Consider the following 12,834-nt stretch of genomic DNA (forward strand, 5'->3'; position numbering starts at 1 on the left):
TGAAATTGGGAATTATGTTAGTCAAGATGAAAAATTATTAATTCTTTAATAGATATTTTTAAAATAATCAGACTCTGGCAATGATAAGTGGCTGACACATGATGACTATACCATGATTCATACCTCAAAATCTTAGTGAACTCTCAGGCAGACATTAAGCCTTTATAGTTCCAGCAGATTTAGGAAATTCCTAATCTATTAACACTGTATCTAGACCACTGTCAGAATCGTTAGAAGTCGTTTTATTTTTAAAAATAATTAAGCCTAATAACCATACTTCTGCTATAATGTACTTCTTCTATGCTTTCTAATACACATTTGCTAAAACTGACTGCTATATTTCATTCATAATAATGTTATATTTCAGATATTTTATCCAAGAATGCTATGCAATATAAAACATACATAATTTTAATACACCCTTTAAGTCACCATAATTTTAATTTACATTTTCTACATTTCAAAAGCTAAAGTTCTATTGCACTGCAAGTAGCTACCTGCTACTGAGTTGAATAATGTGAACAAGTGCTATTTCACCTTTGTTTCCATTTGCACTCTAAACAAGACTTTCATCTTCTAGGTGAGTTTAAAAATGATGACTAGTACTTATTAGGAAACAGGATTTCTTCAAAGTTTCAGTGCTGCTGAACATTCCTTTTTGGTTTGACATGCTGCACTTCAAGTGATGCTTAATACAAAGTTCTGAATTAGTCCTTGATAAATCATATAAATCTGAAAGTAAACCAACAACTCATCCTAGGAAAACAACCCTACAGAATGTCAATTTGAAAAAAACAAAAGGGGGGTGAAGGGGGGGGGGCGACGACACTCACAGACTACCACACACACACAATTTTCTTCAATGTAGTAAAATGACCAAAAATGACCATGAACTGGGATCCACGTCTTTGCTTTAAGGCACCTAAGAATTAGTTAGTACTGCTAGTCATCTTCTATCTGTACCACCACAGGACAATCCATCTCACCAAAGACAGTTTCCTATCATTTAAGACAAGGGAAACAAAACACTCACTGAAAATATCAAAGGTACCTGTCTTTGTGAAGTTCAGCTTTCCACATAACGACCAAGGAAAAAAAGAGAAAATGCTAATCAGCTAGCAAAGAAGAGTAAATACTCTTGAAATGAAACAGACCCACCCCAAAAGACAGACCCCTGATAGAATTTTATGTGTCTGTTGGAGGACATTGTACCGGCAAATGCAGGTACTGTACTCCAGGAGCCAATTGCTAGGCATGGCATGCTGCGGTTTCTCCACCACAGCTTGGCAAAGGTAGGATTCATAACAACACCCCAAAATGAGTAGTCTTACATGGAATGATAAGTTCCCATGGAAAAAAACAATAAATAAAACAAGAAACAGATAATAATCACAAAGTAATGTTAAAGCTCAAGCTTTGAAAACCGGAGCTACCTGTCATCTTTGGAAAAATGTGGGTTATTAATTAGATAATATAACTTTTGGTCCATAATTTGGGGCCGCTACCTTGGCCATCTAACAGAGCTCAAAACACTTAAGCATGCTAGCACTGTCATTAACCAGCGATGTTAGATGGCTAAGCAGAACATGAGAGCACTCGCTACTACCATTACAAACAGCAATGTGTAGTTAGGCTCTCTCTATTGGTTCTAACAACCTTGCTATATGTGGGGTTTGGGGGGCGGTGGTGATTGTTTGGGTGGTGGTTTTGTTTTAATTTTTTCGAGAAAGCAAGCAGCAATGTAACAGTTGTTATTACTATGTAAGCCATTCTCCCAAATTGATTATAGCATTCCTGGGCAACACTTTTAGTCCATCTGCTCACTTAAATACCATAGGCTACATTTTTAGAAAGTGTAAAAAAAAAAACCTGTTTCAGAAAAGAAAATGCCCGCTTTTGTAATGCAGCCCTATCAAGACATCATATGACTTACTCTGTTGTTGTTGGATGGAGACTATTCACGGTAAAATGTTTAAAAACGGTAGCGTGAAGAATTCAAGTGGTCTAAAGGCACTTATTTGGGTACAGGGAGCCAAATTAAAACAGCATTGCAGATATTTGTCAAGATGTTTACTGAGGAGTTTAAAATACAACAGAAAAGGAGGAGTAACATTTTGGTTTAGAGAATGAAACAACTACTCAAGACTGCTGCATGTGGAAATGGGAAATCAGAACAGTGACTCGGAAGATCTGTCTCATTCAGCTTTCGATTTTCTTGTACTAACTTCTTCTGACAGTGTTTTTAAATGGTTGTACGTCTTTAATTTCCACAGACTTAGGAAGGATTGCTAAAGCAGCAGCAATCTGAAGAAATTTAGAAGATCGAAAAAAGTGAACTACTGTCTATGACATGGAACTACTATTATAATAAGAAAAACATATAGTATCAGTTTTAAGAATATCAGATCTTTACAATTGCTCACATATGCAAACTCTCAAACGAAAGTGAAAATGTATCCTCACAAAAACTTATGCCCACATGTATTGGGGAATTTTTTATAATAGTAAAAATAATTTTAAAATTAATAAATTGGAAATTACTAGAATTAGCACAAGTTGGAAAAGTGACGGTGATATTTTACACAAGCATAACTGTCTGACAAATAATTTTATTACTATACAAGCACTTTGTTTACTCCTGGACATGCAAACAATAACAAGGTGAAAGGCAACATTGGAGAGAAGTTCTGGACATTCTGGATATTAACAGAAATATTCTAAATATTTTGACCACAGATCCTGTATTACATCTGTGTCACTACATTATTTAAAAGTCCTGCCTACACACACATACATACTTACATAAAAACATACACACACACACAAAGCTATGAATCAGAGGGACACCGACGTAACTGTAAACTGAAGTACTGAAGACTGGTTTTGGACCTAGTTTGTTTGCAGGTCTGTCTCTGCTAGCTGTTTGAAAGTGTTTTTCTCGTATTTGTTTTGCTTTTATAAGTGCCTCAGTAAGAACAGCTTTAAAAAGTGCTTTTAAAGTATCAGAAAGTAAAATGACTCTCTTGACAGTATTGCCTCCCAGAACAACATGATTTGTTGTTATATTTCACCATCAGTTTGGTAGGGAATAAGATTACTGTCTCTCCTCCCTTCAGAAATATGTTTCACATGAATTAGGGTTCCCCTTCACTTTTTAAAGGCAGAAAAATAATAATAATAAAGTAACAAAAACATAAAGGAAAATGTAGCTGTTGGTACTCTTAACAGCAACAAAAAAAAAAAAAAGGTTGTCAGTATTTCTTGATGTCATATATATTGTAAGAGCCCACTGGGCTAGAGCAAAAGCCTAATGCCATATCCACCGAGCACCACTCAGTGCTCCTTTATGCCTTTGCCAAATAACCCTTCCCTGACCACCGAGGACATTCCGGGGCTTGGGCCCAGATGAATCAGCATTATTTACGTTAGCTGCAAATTTTCATATGTGCTGGGGTTTTTTCCTATATTATGCAGCAGTCCTCAGAGATACTAAGTTTCAAGTACAGAAGCATGCTGGACTTCAACCTAAGACAGCTCTGAACTTGCGTTTGGCGCGCCAGCCAAAGAGAATAGAGGTGTTTTGTTTACACCTTTTGCACTGAGCAGGTAACTCAAACAGCACCCCAACGTTACTTGCCATTGAGCATGACTTGAAGCATTACTTGCTCACAATGTTCTCTGCTGTGGCAGAAAAGCTACTTTTTCGTGACTCCTTGGGTTGCTAAATACGGGAAATGCCAGGAAAACTAATTAATACATTCTTACTGGAAACACAAGAAAACAAAGTGTTTCCCAAAAAAGCAGAGCTTCTGTTTCATGAAACATGGTACAAACCTTGTTAACAAGTAAACCCAAGGAAAGTAAGATTTCTCAGTCTGTTCCTCTCTCTCCCTTTCTCTCTCACACATACTTTCTTTTATCATCACATCCACACATGCCCAAGTCTGATTTTAAGACAATTCATTTTAGTGATAATATAAGCAACATCACTCATCCAACCCAAGACGACTGTTTTCCCCTCTAAAGTTCAACTTCAGCTGCAGTATTTGCACCTGCTGATTCACAAGAAATTATTCTGAGTTCCTTTTGTATGCAAAACTAATTAGCTCAATGTATTATTTTTGTAACAAGAAAGATATTTTGAGTGTTTACTAAATCTTCACACCAAATTCACTGTAAACATGCTACTTATGTATGAGTTCACAAACTATATTTATTTCTAGAAGCAACCAAAGACCTACTGGAACTGTTTCACTGTGTGTTTCACTTCAGGTCTGTATATTTAAAAAACAAACAAACAAACACACAAAACAAAAACAAACCACCAAACAAAATCTATGATCATTATTTCATTAAAAATACACACAAACAAAAATCCCAAACCACCAAAAACTTGCTGTGCATCTTATTGTAAACTTGACAACCAAACTAATCTATTCAGATTCCACGTTAGAAAGGAGGATTCTTCCATGTTTTCCATAAGCCATACAAGCAGCATTTCCAGAGTAGTGTTTTACACTGCTCTATCATCTTACTTCCTGTACTAGAATTCATAAAACAAAAGATGAAGGCTTTGAGTTGCAGAGAATATTAATGGCTTTTTTTCTTTGCATTATTGCTGACATCAAGCATATTAATAGCAAGCAAATTACAAAGAAAGAAAAAAATCATTTTTTGAATGGAAATGACGAGAAGTACAGCTTTTTTTCCTGTTTGGAGCTCTAAAAATAGCTTACAGTGGAGCAACAGGTCTTTGCATGTGGACAGTTTGGTTGACTGATAAACAATTTGGGGCAAAACCTATTTTTCAAAGCAGATTGCAGATATGAGGAATAACTAGCCAGTAGAGATCCTGCGGCTGAGTGAGGAAATCATAAGTCTAGAAAGCTGCAAAAAACACTATTTCATTTTTCCTTACAATAGGACCGTATGATTTATAAGTTTCCACAAGTAAGATTTATAATGTCTTGGAAGTCAGGCCATAAATAACAAGAACGAACGGAGCTCGGGAAGGAGTAGCAGGCGTGAAGGAGAGCACAGAGGTGGGCCTGGCCACAGGGACTCTGCATGGATGGCTAACAGTGGCTTTATCGAAAGGGTTCAAGGGAACATGAAGGCTAGAAGAGGAAGGCAGATTGAAGTTGTGAAGAGCCTGGCAAAGGAACCGAACGAAAGGCTCAAAGCAGACGGGGGACACCGGTACAACAAGGTAACTGAGGCATTTCAGTGGCACAGCAGCCCTCCATGCAGTCAGACCTCCGCGGGGAACGTCCCGTCTCTCCTCTCCTTGGAGGGCGAGGTTTCTGAGGGAAATAGGGACCCTTCTCGCAGGAGGGAAGGCATACCAGGTTCAGTTCTCCATGACAGAAACTAAGGAGTGGTGGGCGACGGCAACCCATGGTGCAAGTGATGGCTTTCAAGCAAGACAGACTTCCCCTGAGGAAGCAGTGGTCCCAACACCTATTCTGCCTAAGTCCTCTCCTTCAGTCAAAAACAGGCTCCCTTCTAGTAACCTCCGCTTCTGAGGAAATCTTCTAGTGCTCATCTACCCTACCACGAAGAAGATGTCCCATCTAGGAAACCTTAGCTCTTTCCATACAAAGTAAAGCAAAAAACCCAACCCCCCCAGACATCTGTTTCTTACACAGGACACCTAATTGGAGAGCAGAGCAATGCCCAGGGATGGGCACTCACCTGTGCCCACACAGGAGAACGCAGCCCTTGCTTCTTTGCAATTATTTTGGTAGGAGAACACAATGCAACTACATTTTAAAGTGCAAGAAGTTGTTCCAAACTGCTTGAAAATGGGGCTTGCAGCATAAGTAGTGTATGTTTTAAATATAAGATCTCAGGACAAATTGCATAACCTGAAACTTACTGCTAATTAAATGAGCTGGGTTCTGCTGTAATTGCTGTAACTACTTTTGTCATAACAAATGGCTTATGTGGCTTCCAATACATATCTGTTTACTGAGTTAACAACTTAATATAGTTTTATAACAGGTTTTATCTTCCACTGATTCTGTACAAAAGCCTTGCTACACAGCAATAGTGACATGAAGTAAGAGTTATAATCCTCTCTACAATATGGTGACTTACATAGGCAAAAGAAGCCTTAAGCTGCTTACACAATACCAGTTATAAAGATCACAACAAAAGACTTCATCTCTAAGACTATCTATGTCATTCAAGCAAATGACGCAACTGCGTATTTTGCACAATAGTTTATCTTAAGGGCAGAGTTTAAGGGCAAGGAAATCTTTCGATAGGATGCCCATCTTTAAATATCAGTGTTTCATTGGCTCCCCCAAAGTGTCAACTAATCATGCCTGGGAAACTACCTATTACTCCTCAGCAAACAGACTGTTCGCTCGAAAATGTGGTATTCACCAATGGGACATACACTGACAGCATTTTTTGTCATGCTAAGAAGCTTGATTGTTCTAGTTCTCCTTACTCTATTCACCTAGTTCGATTCCATTTACCACTTCAGGAAATTAAAATATCCTCTAACACCAGTCTCTGAAGCTAGTGTTTCTTAACGGTCAGTTATCTGAATGCTTAAAATCAATAAGAAATACTTAGAGGAAGGATTTAGCTGGAATTAGCTTAGTGCAATTGAAGTTTGATTCATTTCATCTGAATATCTTAAAATCATCCCAGATGTGAATCATCACTGCAGATTGAAATGACATCATTTAAGCATTATAGAAATGTATATATTCAAGCTGGAATGAAAAAGCTTATAAAATAAAACTGGAGCGGTCAACTTTTAGTTCCTGATAGATAGTGAATATTACAATGTTTTCCTTTGTCCTTAATGGATACTTCTGTCTATATGGTTACTAAGCTTGTCACTTCAGGTGTTTATACCCACAAGATGATCTGTAGGGCTTAAAGTATCTTTCTTTGAGTGGATGTTCACTTTACAGGGTGATGTTGTGTCACAACACAGAGAAGTGCTACTTCTCTTTCAACATTTTTGCCATGGAAACCCTTCCTACAACTACCTGCCCTTCCTCCATACCTATATCTGAACATTGATATTACAGATCTCTCCCACAATTTTCAGGATTTTGTCTTTGAATTTCAAGGCTCAGATATTTCAATTACTAACACATCACAGCACTAAGTACAATAGTTTCCACAAATTATGTTCACAAGATGCTGCCGGTCTGACGTGCAACCTGCGCTTAGCTGACTATTCAGTCCTCCCATCGAGTGCCTGTTTTCCAGCTACAGCAGCAAACGATATTTGTGAACAGAGCTCCCTTCCATGTGCTGCATGGACCGTGCTTACTGCTGCTGGGTATTTCACAGCGAAATCACGGATGAGATTATTCAGCTTCCTGTGCTCTCCCAATCGGCACAGCTGATGTGTCACATTAAGCCAGTTCTAACCTTTACAGCACCAGCTGACCTCCGTTTTCAGTTTTGCATGGCAGAGAAATGCTGAGGGAAAGTATAAGAAACTAGGAATTTATTCTATAAAAATGTGAGATCTTAACTAAGTATTTTTAGGTCTCTGCTGCAGCAGCAAAGGAAAACAGCATTGCATAGGAGAAATGAAACCTTTCTTCTCTCCTACTTCAGCAGCTCTCCACTGACATATAGGATTTCATTTTCTGCCCTGTTTAACTCAAACGTTTAGTGGTTTTGGAGATGATATACAAATTAAATGTATCCCACTACTAGGCCAAAAGAGAGAAACATAATATCATATGCAAAGGAGAAACTGGACTCGCATCTGAAGCCTCAGTCCACAAAAGACAAGAAAATTATGAGCCCCTTAGTTAAGGTAACAAAAGCTTATCTCAACTTGTAATTATTCTTGATCCAGAATTATTCCTAGCTTGCCTATACATACAATGCCTGTTCACAACATAGGATTCCACAGACAAAACAGTGACATTTTTCCTGCACTGTTTTCTTCTCCTATGGCAAATAACTAACTCTCAGTGTTCAGGCTTGACATGTTTCAGACTAGTTACTCTACAAAAAATTCATTTTAGGCCTGGATATTCATGAAAGATACTTAAACAACAAACTGAACTTAACCACCTGAACTTAAACGTACAAGGTGTATCTACCTCCTGTAGGAGCCATGAGGCTTAAACTATGTGCTATATTTGCATTAAGGAAAATCATTGTCAGATATAATAAAAATAAACTGGACTACCAAGTCTCTTACAAATATATAATTAATTGGAGTCTTGAAAGGGACGAGGAGACCTGTTTAGTGAAATGAAGAGGTTATAAATTATTTGGAAGTTGGGAGGCAAAAGCAGGATGAGCCAACAGAGATTTGTAAAGAACAAACCATGTTAAAATTGGTTCATTTCCTTCAGCAACAGGGTAGCCAGCTATGCGGTTAGGGAGAAGCAATAGGCATCATGTATCTTGTCTTTAAAACATGACGTTATTTCACATTACAATCTTCTAAGCTAGGGAAACATGGTCTAGATTAAATTGCTATAAACTGGGTGCAATAGTGGTTGGATAGTACCTCCCGGAAGACTTGCCAACTGTTCTCTGTCAAAATGGAAGCAAATATCAAATGACTCCCCACAGGGCCTTGTCTTTCATACAGCTCCATTCAATGTTTAATTAATGAAAGAAAAGAGAGTAGGCTTCTGTGTAAAATTAGAGAAAACACGAAGACAGGAAGGACTACGTTGGAAGTTGGAACTAGCAATCAAACGAAGTAGAGAAACGGTCCGGGAGCGATTCAGGCGGGAGAGGTACAAGTTGCTATACTTAGGAACAATCAGCTGCAGATGTACCGAGCAGGGAACAACGGAGCAGACAGCACTCCTTCAGGAAAGGGCCTGGAGGAGACGATGTATTACATGCTCAAGCGGAATCGGCAATGTCATGCTTTTGCGAGACAGGCAGACGTCACCGTGGGATGTATAAATAGAAGTCCATCCTGAAAAATAGATGAAGCAATCCTCCTGCTCCGCTAAGTGCTGGCGAGACCTCAGCAGGATGCTGTGCCTGGCCTCCTGCGCTTCGCTTCAGTAACGGGACAAGGCGCCGGAGCAAACGCCGAAGGAGAGCACACGGGAGCATCAGGGGTGTCAAGAGGGAGACCTGCAAGGCACTTCTGAAACAACCAGGGTTTCTTCCTCTAGAGAAAGGTGGGAAGAAAGGAGTACCAGGGGAAACGATGTAATCTTCCACGGCAGGTGTGCCAGGTGCTCTACTGAAAGGAAAGGGAATAATCTGTGCCAGATATGGAAAAAATTAAAGGGTCACCTCGTTTGCTTATCTGCAGTCACTTTTTAAATGGTTAGGATAATAAGCAATCAGATTGGTCAAACTTCTGTCAAAAAATATGGCACTAATATAGTTGATCCCACTTTGAGGAAGAAAGACTGATTGACTTCTGGAGGTCCCTCTCAGCTAGATGTTTTTGTAACAATATATAGGCACGTACTGACTAAGGTTTGTCTGTATCAACATATATAGTTCATTATTGAAGAAATCCTTTTCAAAGGATTGGAGGACACCAGCCAACACCTGCAGTCAGACAGGACTGATTCTTATATAAACATTCCTTATAACACAGATACTAAAGGATATGAAAAATCTCAGTATTATGAGTAGGTATTTATGCAAAATTACATTCATTAGTCTTTTCATTTATTTGCTAATTGTTAAAATAGTCTAGTAAAAAGACACTAAGAGTAGGCATAAGTATTTAGCTGGGTATTTAACCTCAAAGTGATACTGTGTAAATAGGTGTATTGTAAATATTTAAAACTCTATGACTAAGCCTCACATTAATCCTTATTAACAGACTTTGAGTGTGCAGACAAGAATATTACCCATGCTCCTTCCCTAAGCAATGTCCTGTGAGAAATGATGTTGATAAGCCCAACCTCTCAAAAGACAAGTGTGTTATCTTTTTCTGTTTGCTTCCATGGTGTGGGTCACTGAGTTACATGCTTGAAGCTGAAGTGGAATTAGTGATTTTATTTATAAATACTATTTACATATAATTTCATAGCTATGGTAAAGTGAAAGGTACAAGGTATTAAAGAATATTGTGTGTTCCAGATTAACAGTAAGTATCTCAGGTGGCTGAGGGGGAGATCCCATAGCAATCACCATAGAGGTGTACAGATCCGATTTCTACATGCTTTTTTTTAAAAAAAAAAAAAATGCAAATGCCAACACTAATATTTTAAGTTTCTTCAACTTTCTTCTGCCTGAGCATAAGAGATTTAGCTGTTTGTAAAATTCTTACATTTTACAGGATTCACTTTCCTGAAGGAATTCTGAATTTTATAGCTTAATGCATGGATTTAGAGCTGCATTCTTTTATTTTGTCTCTAAATAAAGTGCCTACATTTAGTTTTCTGTGTAAACTTTTTTTTGTGACAAAGACAAATGCGGTGGTTAGCTGAGTTTCTCTTAAGTAAATATGCCTCTAACATTAATATGAGCTTTTTCCAGATATTGAAAAACAGTGTAATGCTTCATGCTTATATTACTGTTGAGACATCAAAGTAGCTTTTCATCTTCCCCCCACCCCTTCTGGTAAGTGCTAAAGAAAAACCCCATATAAAAACAGGCAAATAGATTAGCTTAAGGAATAACTCCTACAAAGGTGAGTCACAGCAACGGCACAGCATGAGCTGATAATGCACAATTCCTGTTTATAATGCATATAAACTCTATTTAGTGAGTTGACTTTTATTTAGCATAATAGATATGCAATTAGTGAAAATTTTTAAAAGGTAGCTTTAAGAAACCAGAATACGGAGAGGTAAATTATTTTTCAATACAATCTAACAGCTTGCAAGTGAGCAGGTGATCACGAACCCTCTGTTGTGATCTGCTTCTGATCTTGGATTAACAAAAGCACAGGTTATTTAGCAGGCTCAACTTCCCTGCCTCCTCCCGCGTAGCATTCAAACTCGTAATAAAGGCATCTGACAAGCACATGCCCTTTGTGCATCATGCATTATGCACAGTCCTCTTAAGTCTCCTTTACTGCATGGTTTTCTCTGAATTGCCTTTAGTCTCTCAAGTGCCTGCAGGACGGCCCCTCTCCTTTCCTGCTCGTCACTCCCAGTGACTGATGCCTCTGCCTGGGCAAACCCAAGAGTCATCCACTGAATAACACGCTAAGGGGGTCTCAACTACTGAAAGAAGGGAAAGTTGAGAGGTCTCTGCCGAAGAGGAAAGAATATATTTTACGGAGAAGCATTTCAATGCTGTAAAACTATTACTGTGCTTCTATTAGCAATATTTGCCACTGGATAACTATTTGATCCACACTGACAAAAAATGTGCCAAGGCCAGCAAGTAAAAAACTGTGAAGGTCAGTCATGTTAACTGTTTGACCCTTTAGGTCAATCCATTACCATGCACAAGACAAAGGTGATAGTATTTGTGGATAAAGTGAAAAATCCAGACAGTTTGCTGGGATATATGACAACAGAGATGCTCTGTTGTCATTTCACGGGCAAAATGACTGCTCAATGTTTACGCAAAAATATTTAATCAAAACAATCTGATGTATGAATCATGAGGGTTTCCAATAGGAAAAGGCCTGTAATACACTTAAAATCAGCATATTTAAAAACCAGCCTATTCTGGAGTTTTAAAAATATGGTATGCCTACAAATACTTTTTTTTTTTTGAGAGTTCAGTGCTTTCTAATTATAAAAGTGTGGTTTTTTCCAAAATTTATTAAGGCGTTTTTGCTGTATGAGTCCCAGTGTATGCCTGCCAAAAAAGACAGGTTGTCAATTATTTTTTTCATTTTCACGTTAGCATCTAAAATATGTTTTCATGAACTCTGTATGAAAGACAAGGCACTTTGTGCTCTCAGTCATGCTATGTATTTCCACCATTTCTTCGTGCAACTTGGTTGACATCACATAAAATTCCTGATACCAAAATAACTCTTTCATTCAAATCACAGTGAAGGCATCAGGAGTCTTTCTGTTATCTTCAATGAACCTTGGATCTGGCAGGGTTGAGTCAACTGAGTGATATTAATTGATGCAAACAGGAAGAATGAAGGGAAGAACAAGTGCTGACTTGCGTACTATGCATCATTTATGCTGAGAATAAGATTACTGAGGCAACAAGGGAAACGGAGAGAGGAAAAAAATATTAGAAATCTGGATATTAAAGTAAGTAGAATATACTCTGTACCAAGCCACAGTCCATATGAAAGAATGTCATAGCAAGTTATTTGTTACACTTTATGTCTCACAGAAAAGGAAAGCTTTATTATCAGGAGTGATTTCAGTATGACCTACTCATGACAGAGGCATCATTCTTCCAATAATAAAAAATAATCTGAGAGTTTCTACAACAATTGTTAACTGTAGGTGACAACTTCCTAAAGTGAGTGATCCGGCATGCTGGACTCTATGTCAGATCTCATCCTGGCAACAGACAGAAATTGATATCACAACCTTAAAGCCTGCTTGCTCAAATCCCATCAGTGTAGCTCAAATGCATTTATATGCAAAAACTATAGGTTTAAGCTATTAAATTGAAAATCTCATGGCTGAAGCCGTTCTCACAAGGAGGTAATCATGATCGGAGAAATCATGAGAGAAATAAGGTAAGTAGGAAAACATAGCCATGATATTCATGTGAACTTTTGATCCCTGTCTTAAAATTCTGCTGAACAAAAGAGACCAGGCTAATACAAGTAAAATGAAATCCCGGCATTCTTAAATAAAAACAGGCATTAAAAAGGAAAGGGGAAAGCAGACAACAACAAAAATATATTAGAAACAAGGAATTTAGAAAAATACTAAGGGAAACAAAAAGAAGGAGAGATCTTATTGGCAGCAGAACAAA

The sequence above is a fragment of the Harpia harpyja genome, chromosome 2, assembly GCF_026419915.1.
Source record: "Harpia harpyja isolate bHarHar1 chromosome 2, bHarHar1 primary haplotype, whole genome shotgun sequence".
Taxonomy (NCBI): Eukaryota; Metazoa; Chordata; class Aves; order Accipitriformes; family Accipitridae; genus Harpia; species Harpia harpyja.